Genomic DNA, 27,289 nt, shown 5'->3' with positions numbered 1-27,289 from the left:
TAACAATGTAAGTGACTACAATATGACTATCTATAATTAAATTTGCAGTTGCTTAGGAAAAAAATTTGCATTATGACTGCCCTCTGGCCAAGTGATATTCCATCATCAGATGCGCTAAACATAAAATAAACATGCATCTTGTAATTTATTAAATATAGTCTAAAACTCAAACAATTAAGATAGTATGGTACTAGCATAAGAGAGAAAGATAGACAAAAGGAGTACAGAAACAGACCTACTCACATACCAAAAGCATGATAAATAACAGATTAGGTTAATTAATATCAGTGGAAAAAAGACTAATCAATAAATTTTGCTGGGATAATCAAGTGTCAAAATGAGGATGGGAGTAGGAACCAGTCATAACATTTACAAAATCAATTCTTGACATATCTCAAAGATTTAAATGTGAAAGCAATACTTAAACATAATTAGGAGAAAACAATAGAAAATATGAATTTAAGATAGGGAAGATAATAAAAACAAAAACTACAGGGCTATTAAGGAATAGATGGGCATATTAAACAATATAAATTTTTTTAAAAAAATTCTATTCGTCAAAGGCAAATTCTACGCCAGGCATGGTAGCTCATGCCTGTAATCCCAGCCCTTTGAAGGCTGAGGCAGGCAGATTGCTTGAGCTCAGGAGTTTGAGACCCACCTGGGAAAAATGGCAAAACCCTGTCTCTTCAAAAAATAAAAAAATTAGCTGAGTGTAGTGGCATGTACCTATGGTCCCAGCTACTGGGGAGGCTGAGGTAGGATTGCTTGAGCTTGGGATGTCGCAGTGAGCCAAGACTGCACCAATGCACACCAGCATGGGTAACAGAGTGAGACACTCTCTCAAAAAAAAGAGGCAAACTCCAAACTGGAAGAATTTTGTAACATAAAATTATATGTATGTATGTGTATATATATATATATATATATATACACATACACACACATATATATACACATAATGCATACAAAATTCGTAACTCCTATAAATCTATGTAACTAAATATGTATTAAAAGTAACAGCAAAACTCGCAATTACTTTTGCACCAATCTAACATTTATATATATATACATGTATATACAGCATTTACAACTTCTATGAATCTACTTGAATAGACATCTCTTCAAAGATAATACACAAATTGCCAACAAACATATGAAAAGATGTTCAACATCACTATTCATTAGGGAAATGCAAATCAAAACCATAATGATGTATCATCTTGTGGGGAAACTGGAACTCTTGTGCACTGTTGATGGGAAGGTAAAGTGGTTCAGCCACTATAGAAACCAGTATGGTAGTTCTTCAAAAAATTAAAAATAGAATAACCATATGATCCAGCAAGTCTACTTCTAGATATACAACAAAAGGATTCAAAGCAGGGTCTTGAAAAGATATTTGTATACCATGCTCATAGTAGCATTATTAACAAGTGTCAAAAGGTAGAAGCAACCCAAATGTCTACTAATGGATGAAGGGATAATCAAAGTGTGGTATATATAAATACAATGTAATATTATTTAACCTTAAAGGAAAGAAATTCTGAAAAATGAAACAACGTGAATGAACCTTGAGGACATTATGGTAAGTGGAATAAGCCAATCACAAAAAGGCAAATACTGTATAATTTCATACATACAAGGCATCTAGAGTATGCAAACTCATTGAAATAACTCATGGAAATATAAAAGTAGAATGATGTCTGCCAGGGCCTGGGGTAGGGGGAAATGGGAGCTGTTGTTTAATCGGTATAGAGCTTTGATTTTACAAGATTACAAAATTCTGGAGATTAGTTACATAACAATGTAAATATACTTAACATTGCTGAACTGTACATTTAAAAATAATTAAAACTATCACAATAATGAAAACATAGGAACAATCAAAATGCCCATCAGTAGATACATGGATTTCTTTAAAAAGTAATATATATACACAATGGAATACTATTCAGCCCTAGAAAAGAAGGAAATTCTTTTATTTACAACAACATGAATGAATCTAGAGGACATTATGCTCAGTGAAAGAAGCCAGGCACAAAAAGAAATATAGCACATGATCTCACTTGTATGTAGCATGTAAAGAGGTCAAACTTATAGAATTAGAGAGTAGAAGGGTGGCTACCAGAGGCTGAAGAGGGTGGGGGCGAATAAGGTGGATGGAGAAAGGGAAGATGTTGGTCAAAGGGTAAAAAGTGTCAGTTAGACAGAGGAATAAATTCTGGTGATTTATTACACAGCATGTTGACTATAGTTAATGATAATGTATTATATATATCAAATTACTAAATGAGTAGATTTTAAATGTTCTCACCATAAAGAAATGATAAGTATGTAAGGTGATGGATACATTAATTAGCCTGACTTGATCATTCCACAATACATACATGTATCAAAACATCATATTGTAGCCACACATAAAAAATAAAATGCCCAGAAATACATGTAACTGAAGAGATGAAAGATCTCTACAAGCAGAACTGCAAAATATTGCTAAAATAAATTACAGATGACACAAACAAATGGGAAAGCATTCCACACTCATGGACTGGAAGAATCAATATCATTAAAATGGTTATATTACCCAAAGCAATTTATAGATTGAACACTATTCCTATCAAACTGCCAATGCCATTTTTTTTTCACAGAACTAAGAAAGCTATTTTATAATTCATATGGAACTAAAAGAGACCTTGAATTGCCAAGGGAATTCTAAGAAAAAGAGCAAACCCAGAAACATCATATTATCTGTCTTCAATCTATACTAAAAGGCTACTGTAACCAAATCAGCATGGTACTGGTACAAAAACAGACACATAGACTAATGGAACAGAATAGAGAACCCAGAAATAAAGCCGCACACCTACAGCTATCTGATCTTGGACAAAGTTGACAAAAATAAGAATGGGGAAAGGACCCCCTATTCAATAAATGGTGCTGGGATAGTTGGCTAGCCATATGCAAAAGAATGAAACTGAACTCCTACTTTTCACTATATGCAAAAACTAACTCACAATGGAATTAAAGATTTAAATGTTAAGACCTCAAGCTATAAGAATCCTAGAAGATGTTTCGAAACCACCACTGTGGACATGAGCCTTGGGAAATAATTTATAACTAAGCCCTCAAAAAGCAATTGCAACAAAAACAAAAATTCACAAGTGTGAATTAATTAACTTAAAGAGCTTCTGCATAGCAAAAGAAATGATCAGCAGAGTACATGGACAGCCTACAGAATGGGAGAAAATATTTGCAAACTACACAAATACTAGACACAATTCTAATATCCAGAATCTGAGGAACTTAAACAACTGAACAAGCAAAAAACAATTAACCCCATTAAAAATGGGCAAAAGACATGAACAGATACTTCTCAAAAGAAGACACACAAGCAGCCAACAAACATATGGAAAAATACTCTACATCACTAATCGTCAGAGAAATGCAAATCAAAACCACAGTGAGATACCATCTCACACCAGTCAGAATAGCTATCATTGTAAGTCAAAAAACAACAGATGCTGGCAAGGCTGTGGAAGAAAGGGAAGGCTGTTGATGGAAATATGAATGATTTTAGCCACTGTGGAAAGCAGTTTGGAGGTTTCTTAAAGAATTTAAAACTACTGTTTGACCCAGGAATCCCATTATTGGGTATATATCCAAAGGAAAACAAATCAGTCTACCAAAAAGGCACATGCAGTCACATGTCATTGAAGCATTATTCACAATAGCAAAGACATGGAATCAACTTAAGTGCTAATCACCCTGGACTGGATAAAGATAATGTTGTACATATACATCACAGAATACTATGCAATAGTAAAAAGGAACATGTTCTTTGCAGCAACATGGATGCAGCTAAAGGCCATTATCCTAAGCAAATTAACGCAGGAACAGAAAGCCAAATACCACATGCTCTCATGCATAAGTTGGAGCTAAACATCAGGTACTCATGGACATAAAGATGGCAACAATAGAAACTACCTAAAGGGACTACTAGCAGTGGGAGGGACTACTGGGGTAGGAGGGAAGAAGGAGGGCAAGGGTTGAAAAACTACCTTTCAGGTACTCTGCTCAGTACCTGAGTGATAGGATCAATCGTACCCCAAACCTCAGCATCACACAATATGCCCAGGTAACACAATCTGAATCTAAAATGAAAGATGAACAAAAAATTAAAAAAATTTTAAAAAGACATTTCAAAAATTTAAAAAGATATTTCAAAATGATGAAAAAGAAAATTTATTCTCTACCCTGAAGACATAATCTTTTCTATTATATTCTAAAAGTTGCATTGCTTTGCCAATTACTGCATGTTTTTGAATGCCAGAAATGATATCCATCTATGGATGGATTAAATTATAACAAAGAAATATTCCCATTTATTTGTCTTCAACATAAGGCATTTGGTATTTATGAAAAAGACCTACTGTTTTGTTCAGTGTTTGAAAACAAATTTTATTTATTTATTTATTTATTTTGAGATGGAGTCTTGCTCTGTCTCCCAGGCTGGAGTGCAGTGGCGTGATCTCAGCTCACTGCAACCTCCGCCTCTCAGGTTCAAGTGATTCTTCTGCCTCAGCCTCTCGAGTAGCTGGGATTACAGGTACGTGCCACAATGCCCAGCTAATTTTTTTTTTTTTTTTTTTTTTTTTTTTTTTTTTTTAGTAGAGACAAAGTTTCACCATATTGGCCAGGCTGGTCTCAAACTCCTGACCTCATGATCCGCCCACCTCGGCCTCCCAAAGTGCTGGGATTACAGGCGTAGGCCACCACGCCCGGCCTTCCTCTGTATGTTTTAACTGCTTAGAAACAAAACATTTGAATCTCTTAAAAAATAAACATTATATTGTACCCCATAAATTGTTTGTCAATTAAAATTGAAGTTGAAAAATGTTTACAACAATAAACATTATTTCATGTATATTTTATGATAAAGTTTTAGAAAAATAAAAAAGCAGTTATATAAATTATAAGAAAGCGACAAAAAAGAAACGCGTAAAAGATATGACTAGGCATCCCACAGGAGAAACAAGAATTGTGTATAGATAAATGAAAGCGTATTTTTAAAATGCTCAAACTCAATAATAATCAGGGAATGTAAATTAAAACCATAATAAAATAGCATTTTTCACCATAAAGGTTGACAAGAATTAATAACTCACCTACATGCCCAACCAGGCTGTAGGCAGCTCACCCACGCACTGTCTCCCACTCTATCCACTGTCTCCACATGCCTCAGGTCTGAAGGCTGGCACCAAGCTGTGGAGGAGGCCTTAGTCGGATAGAGAGTGGTCCCTCTCTCCCTGAACAGCTCCTTGAACCCTATTTCCACTCTCAGACACTAATTGGCCTCACTGGGACGTGGGCAGTTAAAAAGTGGCCCTCTTCAACCCTGCTGTTCAGACTTGCTAAGCACTCAGAAATGACAGGAAAGAAGTCTCCTTTTAATAAAAGCACCCATGATAGTAAAAAATAAATTAATAAAAGAATAAGTCACCTAATACCAAGCATTGGGAAAGACATAGAGGAAAAGGACACATCTATTGCTTGTAGGAGTATAAACTGGGAAAAACACTTTGAAACACATTTTGGTATAACCTATTCAATTTTAACATTAACAAAATCTAAAACTCAGTTATTCTGTTTCTAGGTACAATCTTAGGCAAATGATTGCACATGTGCATCAAGAGATGTAAAAGATGCTCACTGAAGCATTATTCATAATAGCAAAATGACTAAATGTACAGATAGTTTAGAAAAACAAGTCAAATATCTGTCAATATCCAAATTAATAAATTATGATATTTTCTATGTAATGTAATACTATACAGCAATAAAAATTAATGAACTAAAGCAACATACATCAGCATGACCTCAAAAACATCATATGAGCAACAGAAACCATAAACACAAAATATATATAATTCCATTTATGTAAATTTCAGCAACAGACAAAATTAAACAATATTTTATTTAAGGATATATGAACATAAGCTTAAAAAGAAAACAAAAAGGTAATTAACAAAATCTAGGATAATAGTTGGAGAGGGTAATACATCATTTAAGATTAGCATATAGGGGACTATGCAGAGATACATTATTTGTGTATTATTCTTTAAATGGTGCCTATAGTTTGTATATTCTATTTCTAAATATGTTTCTAAAAGCCACAAGCAAATTCAAAGACAAAAGATACATGAAAGAAAAGTTTGGATCATATTACTATGCATGAATTTTCCTCATCTATAAAGAGTTTATATGAATCAATAAGAAAATTACCAACAATCTAATGAAATGAATATGAAAAGTTCACAGAAAAGAATATACTGTACATGTGTTAATTAAACATAGGAAAAGATGTCAAGCTTCACTCAAAATAAGAAAAGTGCTAATTATAATTTCTGAGAGATATAATATTTTTACTTATCAGATTGACAAAATAAAACAGTTTAATACAACATAATAGGCAATGTTAGCAAGGGTATGGGAAAACAAGACATTTCATACATTGCTAATGGGAATATAAATTTTTGAAATCCATATGAAGGACAATTTGTCAGAAATTGATCACAATTAGAGTTGCTTCTCTCCTTTGACTTAGAAATTCCACTTTTGGAATCTATCCTAGAGATACACCTGCATAGGTGAGAAATAGCATGTGTATAAAGTTATTCATTGCAGTATTGTTTGTAATAGCAAAAGATGGAGACAATCTACTACTGATTAGCAGTAAAGAATTGATTAAGCTAATTAAGATACGGCTATATAATAAAATATGCAGTAAAAAAGAGATAGATGAGAAGGATCTATGTTCACATGTTGTAATGTCCAAGATGATATATAGTTATGGATACAAATGTACAAACTAGCAAGCTATGATTTGTATAATGAGGAGGGGAAGATGTATACATTTGCTTATACATGTATAATCTATCTCTGAAAGACTATTTTTAAATGATAGCATTTATTAACCCCAGAGAGGGGGACTGAGAGGCTGGTGGATAGAAAGAAGACAAAATTTTCAATTTAAAGCAATGTAAACTAGTTATCTGTTCAATAAGTGCATGACACAAGGTAAAATGTTCAGGTCCTTAGATAATTACATTTTTGAAGTATTTTAAAGTTTGAGATACCGATTCTATTACATAAGCAGAGGCTGGAGATAACATATTTTGGTGTTATCTGTGTATGGGTTATATTTAAAGCTATATGACTGTATGTCATTCAGTAAGGAAGAGGAGGAAGAAGTCCAAAAACTGAGCCCTTGAGTGCTTCTTCATTTGAAAGTCAGAAAGATAAAATTGAGGACACTAAGAAGTGGCAGTAGAAAACAAAGAAGGTAGTACAGCTTAAATCAAGTTAACAAAGTGATTGACTCTGTCAGATGCTGCTTACTTTGAATAAGGCAATATCTATGAGTTCACTGTTAGATTTGTAGATTTGGCAATGTGGGAGTTAGGGGGTGATGTTGACAAGAATGATTTCAGTGGAATTATTAAGATAAAAGCTTGACCAGAACAGTTTCAAGAGAGAATAAAAATAAGTTTGTGGAGACTGAAAACCCTTTCAATATAGTAGGTCGTACCTAAAGGAGGATAATTGTTTTAATTTTTCGAGTTGCTGTTTTGAAAAAAGGGAGATATGGCATCATGTATGAATGCTGGTGGAAATGATCCAGACAGCAGGTAAAAATTGATAGTGCAGGAGAGTTGGGGTACAATTTGTAGAAGCAAAGTGACATTTGACTGCCCCCCACCTCCCAGCCTAATGTTTTTCTTAAGGCAAACTAGGCAAAATTAAGAGAAATAGGATTCAAATTGGGGAACTATCAATACTTCTACACTTAGCCCTATAATTCCCATCTGGAGGATTAGGCCATGGATATCACCTATTCCTATTCTCTGTGGATGACAAGAGCACAAAAACATGCGGCAAAAAAATGAGGTTTAAAGCTGGATGGAAAATGATCTAAAAATAAAATTGTACGGAGAACAGTTGAGCCTGGAGGAATGAGAACTTGGGAGAAAACGAAAAAGTAACCTTCAAATAGATGTCATGTGAAAGAATGAGTGCATTGATTTTCTAAACATGTTTTTAAAAGGAAAAGTAGGATTAAAAAAATCACAGAATCACAGTAGGTAGATTTTGGCTAGGTATGTTTAAAAAGTGTAACCATGTGTTTTGTACATGTATGAACGTTTAACAATTAAAGCTTTCAGCATTTACAGAATTATAAATATGTTATAACTAGATATGTAAAAATAAAGTTTAAATATTTTTCCCATTTGTATTTGGTTATTTGTTCTCTTACTGCTGTTTTTCGGTGTTCTTTATGTATTCCGGATGCACTCCTCTGTCAGATATATAATTTGCAAATATTTTCTCCCAGTCTGTGAATTGTCATTTTATTCTCTTATGTTCTTTTTTATGATCTTGTTCATTCCTGTTTATCTCTTTCCAATTTTGGTTTTCTCTCTGTTTGTCTTGTTCAGTTTCATTAGCTTTTATGAATAACAAAATATTATTATTTTATATTTTAATAAATATATAATATTTATTATGTAATATTCTATTACATAAGCCTCTGCTTATGTAATAGAATAGGGATCTCAAACTTTAAAATACTTTAAAAATGTAGTTATCTATGGACCTGAACATTTTACCTTGTATCATGCACTTATTGAACAGATAACTAGATTTACATTGCTTTAAATTAAATTATCATTAGCCTTTATGAATAACAATAGCATCCTTGATTCATTTGATTTTACTTTTAAATTCTATTTAGTTATTTTTTATTCTAATTTTCACCTTACTTACTCCAACCTACTGTCATTAGGTTTATATTTTTCTATTGTTTTCCTTTTCAGATATCTGTTTAGACCATTGTTATATTTAGATACTATTTCGCTCTAGTATAAGCATCTTAAGCTGCAAATTATTCTCTAAACGTAGACTTGGCTACATCTCACAAATTTTATGTCATAGTTTTGTAATTATTCAGCTAAAATATTCTCTGATTTTCTCTAGTGTTATTTGACTCATGGATTATTTAGAGGTATATTGCTCAGTTTCCTAAAATCTAAGAATTTTTTAGTTATCATTACTTAATTCTGATAACTGCATGATTTTAATATCTTGAAAAGTTTTGAGGCTTGATGCATCTGCCAGTTTATGGTCACTTGTGCTAAATGATCCATGTCCACTTGAAAACAAATACACTTCATTTTCGTGGCATATCGTCTATATAGGTTAACTAAGTCGAGTTTATTCAATACATATTCATGGCAAATAAGCATATGTAAAGATGTGGAAACTGCAAATAAAGACAACAATGAAGTACTATTACATTCTTATTAGAATGGCTTAAATTAAAAGGTAAGAAACAAAAATTACAGTATCAAATGCTCTTAAGGATGTGGAAAACAGGAACTCATATTTATTGCTAGTGAGAAATACAAAATGGCACAGTAATTTTGGAAAACAGTTTGTTTCTTGTAAAGTTAAACATCCACTTACATATGACCCAACAATCCATTAATTGTGTATTTATCCAAGTGAATTTAAAACTTGTATTCATACAAAAATCTATACATGAGTATTATAGCAATTTTATTCATAATTGTCAAAAACTGGAAACAATTAAGATGATTTTAATAGGTAAATAGATAAAGAATCTGTAGCAATTCATACAGTGAGATACTATAAACTATAAAAAGAAATGAACTATAGATTCATGTAACATGGATAAATTGTAAATTCATTTTGCAGAGGGAAAGGAGCAAGATCCAAAAGACTACATATTGGATGATTCTATGTACTTGATATTCAGGAAAAGGAAAAATTACACAGATGGAAAACACATCAATGGTTGTCATATGTTGAAAGAGGGTGGACAGAGTTTATTACAAAGAAGCCCCATAAAAGAAATGTTAGGGTGATAGAACTGTTCTGTATAGTACTGTGATGATAGACACACAAGTCTAAGCATTTGTCAAAGACTCATGGAATAATGCAACTCAAAAAATGAACTTTATTGTATGCAAGTTTAAGAAAAATTCAACCAGAATTTTTAAAATAATAATACTAACAGGGGGCTTCCCATTTACACCATTCTGGAATAGCAGCTGTCAGATTTACCTCCCTGTCTTAAGCAAGTATAAAATCGGAGAAAATGTATAAAGCAACTAGTTTCAGACATTGGACACAGACAGTGGTCCTGTGATCCTGGAGAGAATGGAAACACACAAACTGAGCTCTACTTTCACCCCAGCTTTGTGCTTAAGAACATTTTCTAAACTACAGTTGAGGAAAGTGAAATCAAAATAGAATGCAATGATTTTTCCAAGTGGAAGAAAAAAATAGAGTTTGAGACTTCTACAGAGGCTGGAAATTACAGGTCATAGTACTCAAGAGGTAAGAACTGCACAAAAAAGGAGCTCCAGAAATCTGAAAATTAGTCTCACTGAGTCTCTAGTCAAATTTAAAATTGAGCATGCACAAAGGGATACTGCACAAGACTGAGAGGAAAGCCACTGGGGGGCTGTGAGCCAAACAGATATTGTGGAGTTCACACCGTTCTAGGGTTATTAGAGTTTTGAACACTTAAACAATCCTGGTATAACATGTGGGATATATAGCTGGAACTGCAGAAGGGCCACAATGCTGAATACAGCTCAGAAGTAAGGAGTATTATTTGTCTGATCCTAGCAAAGCCTAAAACAAGCCTACGCACACACATAAAAAAGCCAATTTGCGAACAAAAAAAGCTGATTTGCCAACAAATTATCTGCTTACCGGTAAAATCTCAACACTGTCTAAAAGAAGACAACATCGCTCAGACTCTCAAAAATGGGGCACTCATAATGCCAGGCAAATATTATAGGAAAATAGCTATAAATTAGTGACAAAAAAGAAAAAAAAGACAATTGATGCACAAAGTTAAGATTCACTACTGGCTTCTTATAAGAAGTAATTCAAATTAGAAGACAATCCAAAACAACAACAACAAACAAGAAGTAAAAAAAAAAAAAAAAAAAAAAGCATTTTTTAATGTATAATTCTCTTTCCAGAGAAATATACATCAAAAAAGAAGATAAAACATTTTAAGACCAAGGTGGCAGACGTATTACTAGTAAATATGCACTACAATAAATGCTAATGGCAGTTCTTTAGGCAACTCATACCTAAATAAAGGAATAAAGAATACTGAAAATAATAAATATGTGGGCAACTATAAAAGTGAAAGCAGGAAAAAGTATAAAATGCAAACCTTATTAAACAGTAGAGAAATCAATGAAACCAAGAGCTGGTTTTCAAGATGTTTTCTTAAGTAATAAACATCTCACTAGACAAATCAAGAAAAAGAGAAATAAAACACAAATTATTAATCAGAAATAAAAGAGGAAATATCTTATATATCCTGTAATACCTATGTCAGCAAAATCAATAGCTTAGATGAAGGAGGAAAAGCCCTTAAAAATTGAAACTTAATAAAACTGGCATAAGATAAAATATAAAATTCAAATAGCCCATATCTGTCAAGAAATCTTCAGGCCCAGGTGACTTCAATATTATGTTCTATCAAACATTTAAGGAAGAAATAATACTAATTTTGTAAAAACATTTTCAGAAAATAAAAAAAAGTGTATCAGCAAGATAGAAGAATAGGAGGCCCCCTGCTCAAACTCCACCACAGCAATAATTTAGCAGGCCATGAACAAAGTGCCAATGTTGGAACATTGAGATCAGGTAGAAAGTTGCAAAACCCTGGTGGACCCCAAGACCAAGGACAGTAATTTTGAGAAAGCAGATCTACTCCCAAGTAACAGATTGTGATCCCAGGTACAGACCCAGAAATAGCCCTGTCCCTCTGTGGACTCAGCTGTAATTCTGTTTGGTTTTGCTCCTGTCACCAGTAGCATCTGACTAGGCACCCAGGGGAAGTCATGCCCACCTATACCATGGATAGCAGGCCTGCCAACCTCAGTCTTAGTGACAGACCCTGAAGCAGCCTGTGACCAGGCTCTGGCCCCTCTCAGCTGCAGTTTTGGGGCATTTCTACCTTCCCAGGAACTTGACAGAAGGCACACCCATTTGTACCCCCAGAGGCTGACCTGTAGACCTTTGTTCCAGCTGTGGACTCTGAGGCAGCCCTGTGACTTGGTTCAAGCTCCTCTTAGCCACAATCCTACTTCCCAAGAACCTGCACAGTGACCTTCAAGGAGGCACCAAAGATAGACAATAAAGAAAGGGTAGTATTTTCAATAGATGATATCAGAAAAACTGGATATCCATATGTAATAGAATAAAACTGGCCCTTTACCTTATACCATAAACAAAACTTTACTTGAAATGAATTAAAGACTTAAATATAAGACACTAACTTGTAAAACTCCTAAAAGAAAACTAAGAAAAAAGATCCTGGACATTGGTCTGGACAGTGACTTCTTGGACATGACACCAAAAGCACAGGCAACAAAAAGCAAAAATAAACAAGTGGGACCACATCAAACTAAAAAGTTTCTGCACGGCAAAGGAAGCAATCAACAAAATTAAAAGGCAACCATTGAAATGGAAAAAATATATATTATTATTTTAGAGATAATGCACTAGGCAAAAGGAGTCAATCTTAATTTGGAAGGGTATTGTCAGAATATCTCCATTAATCAGTGACCCTTCAGTTGAGCCTTTAAAGAATGGCTCACCTGGGAGAAGATGGAAAAAGTTCATGCAAGTAAGGAGAATGCATTGTGTGAGGAGAGTAAGAGTGATTGTGTGCAGTGCAGCACCTGTTTAACTCATTCAAGTAGGAGGTAAATGGTAGTGACAATGTAGTATGGATATACAATGAAATTCATCTACTGTGCTGCACTATACAGAGAGGGCCATTTGGGGTCCCCTCCTTGAGGATTCCACAATCATGAGCTCTAGCATGTCACTTATCACATTATGTTGGAACTGTTTATACATATACCTTTCCAAATAAATGCCAAGCTCCTTGGAAATCAGGGATTGGATTTACTTCATATCTGTATTCCTAACTTGCATAGGACTTGGCACATGGTTGGCATTCAATAAAGGCATGTATATTAAACAACTGTGATGAATGCTATATTTGAGTTCAGAACAAAGTGTTAAAGTGCAGAAAAGCATGAAGCCACTGGCTTTGCTGAGTGTTGGCAAAGGTTTTCTAAGCAGTAATATCCATAATGATCAGATCAAAATCTTTTTGTTTATCCTACTAGACTGCAACTTTCTAAAATAAAATTTTTTAGGCATAATGTGACTTATTCCATTGATGCCTCAGGATCTAGAAAATTCAGCTGCTTGTCTCTTGAAGCTTAGGAATGCGTTTCTACAGCTGCTGACTTGTTAACATTACTAGGGTTATATGAACTTGGCCTGTCTGGATTGAGTTACAGCTGGGCTGGAAGAAATATATTTTCTAAACTCAAAATCAGAACACATAGTCTGACAAGTGTATTTCTGGAAAAAACAAAGTAAGATATTTAAAATGGCAACTGTCTTGGAAAATCTCTGTAACCTCCAGTTGCTATTAGCATAGCCTATTATTTCCTTGTGCCTAAGAATGTGTGAATCCCTTCGATTCCTGCGGGATATAGTCTGTGGTTGATAAGAGTGAAATTGGAGCTGGATAGGATTCAGTGGAATGGTGAATAAATGAGGCATATCAACAAAAAGTGGATAGGACGGGAAAAAAGAACAGGCACTCTGCACATAAAAATTACACGTTTCTAAAATAAGTAAAAGAGAAAACATAGGGCTTCTTCAGTGTAAAATAACCTTGTTTGAAGATCAAAAAAAAAAGGAGTAATAAAATTAAGAGAGGAAAGAATGGAAAACAATAAACTCAGTGTTGATAGCTCCCAAGGATCCAACTTGGCTCCTTTCTAGCTGCATGAACATGGAATTATCACTGACTCTCTCTGAAGTTTAGTTCCTGATATGGGTTCTGATGTTTGTCTCCTCCAGCTCTCATGTTGAAATTTAACCCTTGATATTGGGGATAGGACCTGGTAGGAGGTGTTTGGGCCAGGCGGAAGACATCTCATGAATGGCATGTTGCCTTCCTTATGGTAGTGAGTGTGTTCTCATTCTATTAGTTCACGTGAGAGCAGGTTGTTTAAAGAGCCTGGCATCTCCTCCCTTCTCTCTCTCTTTCTCCTGATTTTGCCATGTTATGTGCCTGCTCCTGCTTCATCTTCTGCCATGATTGAAAGCTTCCTGAGGCTCTCACCAGAAGCTGAGCAGATGTTGGTGCCATGCTTGTGTAGCCTGCAGAACTGTGAGCCAATTAAACCTCTTTTCTTGATAAATTACTCAATCTCAGGTATTTACAGTAATGCAAAAAGCAGACTAATACAGAAAATTGGTACTGAGAAGTGAGGCATTTCTATAAAGATACCTAAAAATGTGGAAGCAGCTGTGGAACTGGGTAACAGGCAGAAACCGGAAGAGTTTGGAGGGCTCAGAAAAAGATGGGAAAACCAGGGAAAGTTTGGGATTTCTTAGAGACTTTTTCAATGATTGTGACCAAAATGCTGATAGAAGTATAGACAGTGAAGGTCAGGCTGAGGAGGTCTCAGATAGAAATGAAGAAGTTATTGGGAACCGGAGCAAAGGTCTACCTTGTTATGCCCTAGCAAAGAGCTTAACTGAATTCTGTCCACATCTTAGGGATTTGTGGAACTTTAAACTTAAGATTGATGACCCAGGGTATCTGGCAAAAGAAATTTATAAGTAGTAAATCATTCAAGAAGTGACCTGGCTGCTTCTAACAGCCTATAATTATATATGGGAATGAAGAAGTTACTTAAAGATTTATATTCAAAGGGGAAGCAAACCATAAAACTGTGGAAAATTTGAAGCCTGATCACATGGAAGAGAAAGAAAAAGCATTTTCAAGAGAAAAATACAAGCAGGCTTCAGAGCACCCACTTGCTAGAGAGAATAGCATGACTAAAAGAGAGCCATTTCTAATATCCAAGACAATGGGAAAAAGGCCTTGAAGCCAATTTAGAAGTCTTCAGGAAAGCCCCTCCCATCACAGGCCTAGAAGCCTTGGAGAAAAGAATGGTTTTGGTGGCCAGGCCCAGGGGGCCACTTCGCTGCTCAGCTGCAGGACACTGTTGCCTCATCCCGGCTGCTCCAGCTCCCGTTGTGGGTCAAAGGGGCCCAGATACAGCTTGGGCTGCAGCTTTGGAGATTGAAAGCCCCCATAAGCCTTGGCATCTTTCACATGGTGTTACATCTGCTGGCTTGCAGAATGCAACAGTGAAGGAGGCTTGGCAGCTTCCATCTAAATTTCAGAGTATGTATCAGAAACCCTGCCACAGAAGCAGAGTCCCCATGGAGAGACTCTACTAGGACAGCACCAAGAGGATCTGTAGGGTAGCCCCTAAACAGAGTCCCCACTAGAACACTCCCTATTTGAGCTGTGCGAAGGGGGCAACCACCCTCCAAATGGTAGAGCCATTGGCAGCTTGCATTTGGAACCTACAGAAGCCTTAGGCATTCAACTCCAACCTGAGAGAGCAGCCATGGGGTCTGCACCCTGCAAAACTAAAGGAGCAGAGCTACCCAAGGTTTTGGGTGCCCACCTCTTGTACCAGTGTGCCCTGGATGTGGACATCGCATCAAAGGAGATAATTTTGGAGCTTAAAGATTTAATGACTACCTTGCAGAGTTCCAGATTTGTGTGGGGCCTATTGCACCTTTTGTGAATTTCTGTCTTTTGGAATGAGAATGTATATCCAATGCCTGTACCACCACTGTATCTTGGAAGTAAATAACTTGGTTTTGATTTTACAGGTTCGTAGGTGGAAGGAGCTTGCCTTGAGTTTCAAATGAGACTTTGGACTTGATGTTGGCATGAATTAAGACTTTAGGGGACTGTTGGGAAGATATTACTGTATTTTGCAATGGGAGGAGGATGTGAGATTTGGAGGGCCAAGGGCAGGATGATATGGTTTGGATGTTTGTCTTCTCCAAACCTCATGTTGAAATGTAATCCCTAGTGTGGAAGGTGAGGTCTGGTGAGTGGTGTTTGGGTCAGGGGAATACCTCATGAATGGTGTGCTGCCCTCCTCATGGTAATGAGTGAGTTCTTATTCCATTAGTTCACACGAGAGCTGGTTGTTTAAAGAGCTTAGCACTTCCTCTCTTCCCTCCCTCTTGCTCCTGATCTTGCCATGTTATGTGCCTCCTCATACTTCACCTTCAGCCATGATTGGAAGCTTCCTGAGGCTCTCACCAGAAACTGAGCAGATGTTGGTGCCATGCTTGTACAGCCTGCAGAACCATGAGCTAATTAAAGCTCTTTTTTTTTTTATAAATTACTCAGTCTCAGGTATTAATTTATAGTAATGCAAAAATGGACTAATACAGTTTCTCATAAGAAAAATGGAGTAAAAATTCTTGTCTCATAAAATCACATGTGCAAGATATCTGGCATAGTATCCAACAAGAATATAAGCAAATTAAATTTGAAGTAAGAAGGAATTTCTACCATAGAAATTAGAAAGAAGTAGTAGAAAGGACTCAAGTAGTAAAAAGAGGAAGTTCAGAAAAAGATAGGAAAGATTAAGCCCAAGAATAAATGATATAAACATATCAAAAAAATAAAATTGTGGAACATCAGAGACAGAGTAGCTACAAAGACTCTGAAGGAAGAGAAACTGGACTTTGAAAGCTAATGTAATTACAAATGTAGAAATGATTTGGAAATGTAAAGGAAACATCCAGATGTATGAAGTCATTAAATACTAAAGCAAGACAACCATGAACAAAATGAGCCAATATTAGGCTTCCATAAGTGGACATTAAAGCATAACCTCAAATGTTAGTAAAGAGCTCCAGACTTTGGGGAAACAAGAGTGGCAGATGGTCCAGCTGGCTGTAATCTGAGATCAAACACCTTTTTTAACCAAAGAAAGCAGGGCAAAGGCTTTGTGTGCAAGCCTGAATGGCAGACTAAAGAACAGCCCTTCACGTATGTGCTACTCTATCTTTCTCTTTTTTCTTAAACACTTAGATAAACTTTGAACCTATTAGTGTTAATCTCTAATGAGAAGGATTTATTGTTATTATTACTATTATTATTATTATTACTTTTAGAGCTGGGGCTTTGCTCTGTCACCCACACTGGAATGCAGTGGTACAATCATAGGTTACCGCAGCCTTGAACATCTGGGCTCAAGCAGTCCTCCTGCCTCAGCCTCCTGAACAGCTAGGACTACAGGCACCCACCACCACACCCAGCTAATTTTTATTTTTTATAGAGATAGGGTCTTGCTGTGTTTCCCAGGCTGGTTTCAAACTCCTGGCCTCAAGCATTCCTCCCACTTCAGCCTCCCAAAATGCTGGGATTACAGGAATGAGAAACTGTGCCCAGCAAGAATAACTCTAAAAGATTTTTTATATATACATATATATGTGTGTGTATATATATATATTTCATATATAAAATATATATTATCTAATATATACGTATTAGAGAAATGCAAATCAAAACCACAATGAGATACCATATGTATAGTATACATACACACACATTTATACCACAGATCTCCAATACAGAGCACACAGATGTCACCCAAGATTTTTTTTCTCTATTACCAGCCGTGAAAAGACGCTATAATGCTGAGTTTGTTAGCAGCACACTGCAGAATCTGGTATAAGGAAGGAACTCCAGAGCTGGAGGTGGAGACCCATGCTCTAGGCTCAGCTCTGCCAGTACTATCCATGTGACTTTGCCAAGTCCCTTAAAATTTCTGAGTTTCAGGCTTCTTATGTGTAAAATGAACACTTGAATCCTATCTACTTTAACCAAGTCACAGAGTTGCGAAGATGATCAAGTGAAATATCATAGGGAAAAGTTACACAAACAGTAGTTATTATTAGGTCATCGAGAAGACTGTGGTGCTGAGGAGGCCAAAGCATCTGCAGTAGATGTCTGGTAGACCAGCTAACTGGCCATAATTCTGTGTCAGCTGGCTAAGTTATGTTCTAGGCTTTCAGAGCACAAGAACATCAGGAATAAGGCATGGTTCTATCTTTTTCTAGCTCATACTTAGGAAATGGCAGAAGGAAGGAGGTAGTGGGAAGGAAATAAGGACATATTACTGCTGTCTTTCCTGGTGATACCTATTGCTTACTTTCTCTGATCATGTCCTAATGATTTACACCAGGAAGATAAAAAAGGAAGCAAATTGGCCTGGATGAGGATTTGAGAAAATAGCCTTATTTTACAGGTTAGAAAACCTTTTTCTCTATTTTATTTCATTTACTCCTCATCACCTCACTGTGTTATAGAAATCTAGGTAGTTCCATTTTTGCAGATGAACAAAAAGAGGTTCAGGGAGTTAAGTTACTTGTGCTGCCCAAGATCACATAGAGAAAGAATCTACTCTACCACTAAAATTTTGTGACTCTGAGCCACATAATACTAATCTAACCAGACGGAAATGATGGTGGTAATTAGAAAAGCCATTCTTCCAGCCCTAAAGCCTCATATTACCTATACGCCATTTTTTTTTAATTTGTTAGTTTTATTTTAAGTTCTGGGGTACATGCGCAGGATGTGCAGGTTTGTTACGTAGGTAAACGTGTGCCATGATGGTTTGCTGAACCTATTAACCCATCACCTAGGTATTCAGCCCAGCATGCATTAGTTATTTTTCCTAATGCCCTCCCTTCCTCCAACCTCACCCCCTGACAGGCCCCCAGTGTGTTGTTCCCCTCCCTGTGTCCATGTATTCTCATTGTTCAGCTCCCAATTATAAGTGAGAACATCCAGTGTTTGGTTTTCTATTCCTCCCTTAGTTTGCTGAGGATAATGGCTTCCAGCTCTATCCATGTCCCTGCAAAGGATATGATCTCATTCCTTTTTATGGCTGCATAGTATTCCATGGTGTATATGTACCTCATTTTCTTTATCCAGTCTATTATTGGTGGGCATTTGGGTTGACTCCATGTCTTTGCTATTGTGAGTAGTGCTACAATGAACATATGTGTGCATGCGTCTTTGTAATAGAATGATTTATATTCCTTTGGGTGTATACCCAGTAATGGGATTGCTGGGTCAAAAGGTATTTCTGGTTCTAGATCTTTAAGGAATCGCCACACCATCTTCCCCAATGGTTGAACTAATTTACATTCCCACTGACAGTGTAAAAACCTTCCTATTTCTCCACAACCTTACCAGCATCTGTTTTTTATTTCTTGATTTTTTTAATAATCATCATTCTGACTAGCCTGAGATGGTATTTCACTTTGGTTTTGATTTGCATTTGTCTAATGATCAGTGATGTTGAGCTTTTTTTCATATGTTTTCATATGCTGCACAAATGTCTTCTTTTGAGAAGTATCTGTTCATTTCCTTTGTCTACTTTTTAATGGGATTGCTTGTTTTTTTCTTGTAAATTTGTTTAAGTTCCTTATAGAATCTGGATATTAGACCTCTGTCAGATGGATAGATTGCAAAATTCTTCTCCCACTCTGTAGGTTGTCTGTTTGCTCTGATGAGAGTTTATTTTGCTGTGCAGAAGCTCTTTAGTTTAATTAGATCCCATTTGTCAATTTTGGCTTTTGTTACAATTGCTTTTGGTGATTTTGTTATGCAATCTTTGCCCATGCCTATGTCTTGAATGATATTGCCTAGATTTTCTTCTAGGGTTTTTATAGTTTGGGGTTTTACAATTAAGTCTTTAATTCATCTTGAGTTAATTTTTGTGTAAAGCATAAGGAAGGGGTCCAGTTTCAATTTTCCACATATGGCTAGCCAGTTTGCCCAGCACCATTTATTAAATAGGGAATCCTTTCTCCATTGCTTGTTCTTGTCAGGGTTGAAAATCAGATGGCTGTAAATGCACAGTCTTATTTCTGAGTTCTCTATTCTGTTCCATTGGTCTGTGTATCTGTTTTTGTACCAGTACCATGCTGTTTTGGTTACTGTAGCCTTGTAGTATAATTTGAGGTTGTGTGGCATATACACCATTTTCTGATGTCTGTGCTTACAGTTCAAAGAGCCACTGATTAAGTTTTTACTAAAATATGCCATATATATCTTTGGGAGCTCTTTTAAGTCTCTTGCCTATCTTGAGGAATTAGGTTCTGAGTAAATTCATTCATTTGGATTTCAATTGCCTTTATCTTCAGAAGCAAACACTTTACAGGCTGCTAATTAATAAAATACAAGGCCCTTCACACAAGCTAAAAATACATGTTATTTTGTTTCCTCTACCTATACTTAGTCATTCTAGAAAGACTGGACTGGGAAAATGTGGCAAAATGAGAGACACAGTTCTTAAATGTCATTAAAACTTTTTAGAGAAATAAAGTGCAGTTTCAAAGGAGTAAGATAATCCCCCTATAACTGCTCACTGCCTTAAGTGAAACAGAATGATATTAAAATGGAAAGTCACAATAGCTACCTGCCATAAAGTAATAAAAAATAACTCATTTATTTTCTCTATTTTTTAATGGTTAGCAAATTGGCTGGGGATGGATAAAGAACCCGATAGGTATCTAATCTACTTATCCAGGAAAGGAGCAAAGCCACAGAGTCAAGGAAATTTGATACGCAGCTACTTTGAAGAAGACAGAGTAGGTAACTATCTGCCTGGAGTGGTTTGGGGTTATCAGTGGTCCCAACAGCTTCCTGTCTGTATTGGTACCAGCCTTCCAGCCTCTCTGACTTGGTATTCATCACATTGGATAACATTGAGACATGGGAGGGATGTTGTTTCCTCAGGGCATAGTTAAAAGACATAGTAATTTTAATTCCTTTCTTGGCCTATCTTCCTAGGAACTTGGGAGGAGATGGGTATCTGGAAGTTTACATGTCTAGATTTTTTTTTCAGAAGTTAAAATACCAGACGTTGGCTCTTTCAACACACTTCAAAGAGAATTCTCTAACCATCCCAAACATTTATTTTATCTAATTTGTAGAGACATATCTTTAGTGAAAGTATGCCAAACTGAAGGAATATCACCCATTTTGGCCAGTTGGGGTCTGATGGGTGTGAAGGAAGTCTTCCTGGGGAAAATGACATCTGTGTGCTAAGTCTTAAAAAATGTGTAGGTGTTGGCTAGGTGAAATAGAGGGAATATAGCGAATAGTACTGGCCTGTGTATAGGCTACAGCATGAGAAAGCTTGGTGCATTTGGAGAGCTGCAAGATGTTGCTGATGACTGGCTGGTTTAGAGAACTTTATCTATGAGGCTAAGGATTCAAGACACTATTCTCCACAGCAGTGGTAATCAAAATTTTAGAATTAAAACATTTTAAGACTAAGAGTGGTTTTTGAGAGCATCCATGTATGATTGGCTATAATATCATTATCTATTCACTTAAAATATTCAAAATGCAAGCTAACAGAAATTCAGAAATTTCTAAAAGTGAGTATGTATTTTACTGTTAACAACTGCACCTGAGTGAGTTTAAAATAATAAACTGGGCACGGTGGTTTAAAATAATAAACTAGGCTGAGTTTATTAATAATAAATAATAAACTAGGCTAAATAATAATAAATAATAAATAATAAATAATAAATAATAATAAATAATAATAAATAATAATAAATAATAAATAATAATAATAATAATAATAATAAATAATAATAAATAATAAATAATAATAATAAATAATAAATAATAAATAATAATAAATAATAAATAATAATAAATAATAAACTAGGTTAAATAATAAACTAGGCTGGGCACGGTGGCTCACGCCTGTAATCCCAGCACTTTGGGAGGCCAAGGTGGGAGGATCACCTGAGATCAGGAGTTCAAGACCAGCCTAGCCAACATGGTGAAACCCATCTCTACTAAAAGTACAAAAATTAGCCAGGTGTGGTGGTGCATGCCTATAGTTCCAGCTACTCGGGAGACTTTGGCAGGAGAATTGCTTGAACCTGGGAGGCGGAGGTTACAGTGAGCCAAGATTGCACCACTGCAGTACAGCCTGGGTGACACAGTGAGACCCTATCTTAATAATAATAATAATAATATATGGATATGTGAGGTGTTATTCTATCAATGGATAGTGAAGAGTACCCACAGGGATTTATAGACTAGACAATTCTTTCTCTCTCCTCTGTGTCTGAAGACTACAGGAGGCTGCAAAGCATGGAAAACTATTGAAAGGTTTGAAACAGAAGAATAACATAATCAGATAAATGCTCTAAATTATTTCCTCCCTTGTCACAAAAAGCAGTTAAAGATTGTATGTGTTACTTTTTTTATGAGAATTTTCATTTAAGGGAGAATTCTTAAGTGATGGACAATGCTTAACAAAATGGAATAAATTGCAAATGTCAATTTGCAATGGGTAGTTGGGAAATTTAGTATGAGAACTCTACCAGTTCTTCGAATCTCAGTAAAGAATAAAGCAAATACATGATAATTGCTAGAGTAATATTTAGGATAAAAGACTTATGTGTGCATAAATCTTTATTTATTACCTTGTGTTGTCAGAGAATGGGGATGCATATAATGCATATGAATTACCAATTTTCAAAAAGTACACTACAATAGTCAGACCTCTCTCTTCCTCAATCAAACCAGTCTTCTCAATCAGAACACCCTTTGTCTCTGGGCTGTCTTCAGAAAGATTTTAAGAAATAAGCAGACCACATACTTGGAAGTAAAGCTCTCCTCAGCAAATGTAAAAGAACAGAAATTATAACAAACTGTCTCTCAGATCACAGTGCAATCAAGCTAGAACTCAGGATTAAGAATTTCACTCAAAACCACTCAACTACATGGAAACTGAACAACCTGCTCCTGAATGACTACTGGGTACATAACGAAATGAAGGCAGAAATAAAGATGTTCTTTGAAACCAACGGGAACCAAGACACAACATACCAGAATCTCTGGGATGCATTCAAAGCAGTGTGTAGAGGGAAATTTATAGCACTAAATGCCCACAAGAGAAAGCAGGAAAGATACAAAATTGACACCCTAACATCACAATTAAAAGAACTAGAAAAGCGAGAGCAAACACATTCAAAAGCTAGCAGAAGGCAAGAAATAACAAAAATCAGAGCAGAACTGAAGGAAATAGAGACACAAAAAACCCTTCAAAACATTAATGAATCCAGGAGCTGGTTTTTTGAAAGGATCAACAAAATTGATAGACCGCTAGCAAGACTAATAAAGAAAAAAAGAGAGAAGAATCAAATAGATGCAATAAAAAATGATAAAGGGGATATCACCACCAATCCCACAGAAATACAAACTACCATCAGAGAATACTACAAACACCTCTATGCAAATAAACTAGAAAATCTAGAAGAAATGGATAAATTTCTCGACACATACACTCTCCCAAGACTAAACCAGGAAGAAGTTGAATCTCTCAATAGACCAATAACAGGAGCTGAAATTGTGGCAATAATCAATAGCTTACCAACCAAAAAGAGTCCAGGACCAGATGGATTCACAGCCGAATTCTACCAGAGGTACAAGGAGGAACTGGTACCATTCCTTCTGAAACTATTCCAATCAATAGAAAAAGAGGGAATCCTCCTTAACTCATTTTATGAGGCCAGCATCATCCTGATACCAAAGCCAGGCAGAGACACAACAAAAAAAGAGAATTTTAGACCAATATCCTTGATAAACATTGATGCAAAAATCCTCAGTAAAATACTGGCAAACAGAATCCAGCAGCACATCAAAAAGCTTATCCACCATGATCAAGTGGGCTTCATCCCTGGGATGCAAGGCTGGTTCAATATATGCAAATCAATAAATGTAATCCAGCATATAAACAGAACCAAAGACAAAAACCACATGATTATCTCAACAGATGCAGAAAAGGCCTTTGACAAAATTCAACAACTCTTCATGCTAAAAACTCTCAATAAATTAGGTATTGATGGGACGTAGCTCAAAATGATAAGAGCTATCTAGAACAAACCCACAGCCAATATCATACTGAATGGGCAAAAACTGGAAGCATTCCCTTTGAAAACTGGCACAAGACAGGGATGCCCTCTCTCACCACTCCTATTCAACATAGTGTTGGAAGTTCTGGCCAGGGCAATTAGGCAGAAGGAAATAAAGGGTATTCAATTAGGAAAAGAGGAAGTCAAATTGTCCCTGTTTGCAGACGACATGATTGTATATCTAGAAAACCCCATTGTCTCAGCCCAAAATCACCTTAAGCTGATAAGCAACTTCAGCAAAGTCTCAGGATACAAAATCAATGTACAAAAGTCACAAGCATTCTCATACACCAACAACAGACAAACAGAGAGCTAAATCGTGAGTGAACTCCCATTCACAATTGCTTCAAAGAGAATAAAATACCTAGGAATCCAACTTACAAGGGACGTGAAGGACCTCTTCAAGGAGAACTACAAACCACTGCTCAACAAAATAAAAGAGGATACAAACAAATGGAAGAACATTCCATGCTCATGGGTAGGAAGAATCAATATCGTGAAAATGGCCATACTGCCCAAGGTAATTTATAGATTCAATGCCATCCCCATCAAGCTACCAATGACTTTCTTCACAGAATTGGAAAAAACGACTTCAAAGTTCATATGGAAGCAAAAAAGAGCCCGCATTGCCAAGTCAATCCTAAGCCAAAAGAACAAAGCTGGAGGCATCACACTACCTGACTTCAAACTATACTACAAGGCTACAGTAACCAAAACAGCATGGTACTGGTACCAAAACAGAGATATAGATCAATGGAACAGAACAGAGCCATCAGAAATAACGCCACATATCTACAACTATCTGATCTTTGACAAACCTGAGAAAAACAAGCAATGGGGAAAGGATTCCCTATTTAATAAATGGTGCTGGGAAAACTGGCCAGCCATATGTAGAAAGCTGAAACTGGATCCCTTCCTTACACCTTATACAAAAATCAATTCAAGATGGATTAAAGACTTAAACGTTAGACCTAAAACCATAAAAACCCTAGAAGAAAACCTAGGCAATACCATTCAGGACATAGGCATGGGCAAGGACTTCATGTCTAAAACACCAAAAGCAATGGCAACAAAAGCCAAAATTGACAAATGGGATCTAATTAAACTCAAGAGCTTCTGCACAGCAAAAGAAACTACCATCAGAGTGAACAGGCAACCTACAGAATGGGAGAAAATTTTTGCAACCTACTCATGTGACAAAGGGCTAATATCCAGAATCTACAATGAACTCCAACAAATTTACAAGAAAAAAACAAACAACCCCATCAAAAAGTGGGCGAAGGACATGAACAGACACTTCTCAAAAGAAGACATTTATGCAGCCAAAAAACACATGAAAAAATGCTCACCGTCACTGGCCATCAGAGAAATGCAAATCAAAACCACAATGAGATATCATCTCACACCAGTTAGAATGGCAATCATTAAAAAGTCAGGAAACAGGTGCTGGAGAGGATGTGGAGAAATAGGAACACTTTTACACTGTTGGTGGGACTGTAAACTAGTTCAACCCTTGTGGAAGTCAGTGTGGCGATTCCTCAGGGATCTAGAACTAGAAATACCATTTGACCCAGCCATCCCATTACTGGGTATATACCCAAAGGACTATAAATCATGCTGCTATAAAGACACATGCACACGTATGTTTATTGCGGCGTTATTCACAATAGCAAAGACTTGGAACCAACCCAATGTCCAACAATGATAGACTGGATTAAGAAAATGTGGCACATATACAACATGGAATACTATGCAGCCATAAAAAAATGATGAGTTCATGTCCTTTGTAAGGACATGGATGAAATTGGACATCATCATTTTCAGTAAACTATCGCAAGAACAAAAAACCAAACACCGCATATTCTCACTCATAGGTGGGAATTGAACAATGAGAACACATGGACACAGGAAGGGGAACATCATACTCTGGGGACTGTTGTGGGGTAGGGGGAGGGGGGAGGGATAGCATTAGGAGATATACCTAATGCTAGATGACGAGTTAGTGGGTGCAGCGCACCAGCATGGCACATGTATACATATGTAACTAACGTGCACATTGTGCACATGTACTGTAAAACCTAAAGTATAATAATAATAAATTAATTAATTAATTAAAAAAAAAAGAAATAAGCAATGTGTATCATCCCATTGGAGTTATATATATTAAAGAATCAATGGCTGCTAACTTCCTAATGGGACATTTTACACTTAAAGGAGTAGTTTGCTAACCCAAAAGGATAGTTAGTTGGGAAAATTATTACAGAGATATAGGAGAGGAGTCTATTTTGAGAAGCAGGGTGTTTTGGGGTCAACTCTATCCTATCATTTCTCTAGTGTCTTATAGTTCTCTGATATCAACTTTAAGAATATCCATTATTATGTTATTATAGATATGTAAATGTGACATAAAATGAATTTTATTCCAGAGGGGGAAAAAAAAACACCCACACTAGGAATCAGATCATATTGTAAAGATTATGGCATTATACAGATGTGTAACTCTGGACAAACGTTTCACTTCTATGGGCCTCAATTTCCTCATATATAAAATGGAAATTGGGCTGGGTGTGGTGCCATTGTAGGAGGGCAGAGTGGTTTCTTGTGTGTGATGACCATTACCCGACTGATCGTTATTAGTTATTTGGCTGATATGACTGGCCAGGCGAGTAGGTTCCTCCTTTGTTCTCTGGACTCTAAGTGTCTGTGTCCCCCAAGCTGCTGGCATCTAAGCTGAAAAGAATCTGCACAGAGAGGAGGAGTGAACTTTCATCCTGGGTGTATGAGAGCATTTGTAATGTCTATTCCAACTCTGACATTTTCTGTATCTGGAATTTTTCTTTTTTTATTTTATTTATTTATTTATTTATTTTGAGATGGAGTCTCGCTCTGTTGCTCAGGCTGGAGTGCGGCGGCGCGATGTCGGCTCACTGCAACCTCCAACTCCCTGGTTCAAGCAATTCTCCTGCCTCAGCCTCCCAAGTAGCTGGGATTACAGGCATGCACCACCACGCCCAGCTAATTTCTGTATTATTAGTAGAGATGGGGTTTCACCACGTTGGCCAGGAATGGTCTCAATCTCCTGACCTCGTGATCAGCCCCCGTCAGCCTCAAGTGCTGGGATTACAGGCGTGAACCACCACTCCCGGCCTAGACTTTTTCTTTATCGCCTTCCTTGCTCATTGTTAGTTGAATTGCTTGAGAAACTCAAATAGTATAGAAGTTAAGGCTTTCGTTTAGTGAAATTAAGATAGTCAAAATAAATGTTCAGTTAAAAGAAATAAGGGAACATCAATCTTCATTCTAG

General features: G+C 36.3%; 1 long non-coding RNA gene across 7 annotated transcripts in view; it reads left to right on the top strand.

Annotated features, from left to right (window-relative positions):
* The first annotated feature begins 17,955 nt into the window (after positions 1-17,955).
* Positions 17,956-27,289, top strand: part of LOC112130449 (uncharacterized) — a 35,731-nt gene continuing 26,397 nt past the window's right edge. For 6 of the 7 annotated variants that reach the window (XR_010141288.1, XR_010141286.1, XR_010141282.1 and 3 more), the window contains exons 1-2: positions 17,956-18,278; positions 20,516-20,635. This is a non-coding gene — a long non-coding RNA (uncharacterized LOC112130449). The remainder of the gene's footprint in view (positions 18,279-20,515; positions 20,636-27,289) is intronic. The other variant, XR_010141292.1, reaches the window with a different exon arrangement.

This window comes from Pongo abelii, chromosome 1 (genome assembly GCF_028885655.2).
Source record: "Pongo abelii isolate AG06213 chromosome 1, NHGRI_mPonAbe1-v2.0_pri, whole genome shotgun sequence".
Lineage (NCBI taxonomy): Eukaryota > Metazoa > Chordata > Mammalia > Primates > Hominidae > Pongo > Pongo abelii.
Note: the sequence above shows the minus strand (reverse complement) of the source record. Positions and strands in the feature narration are given on the sequence as shown.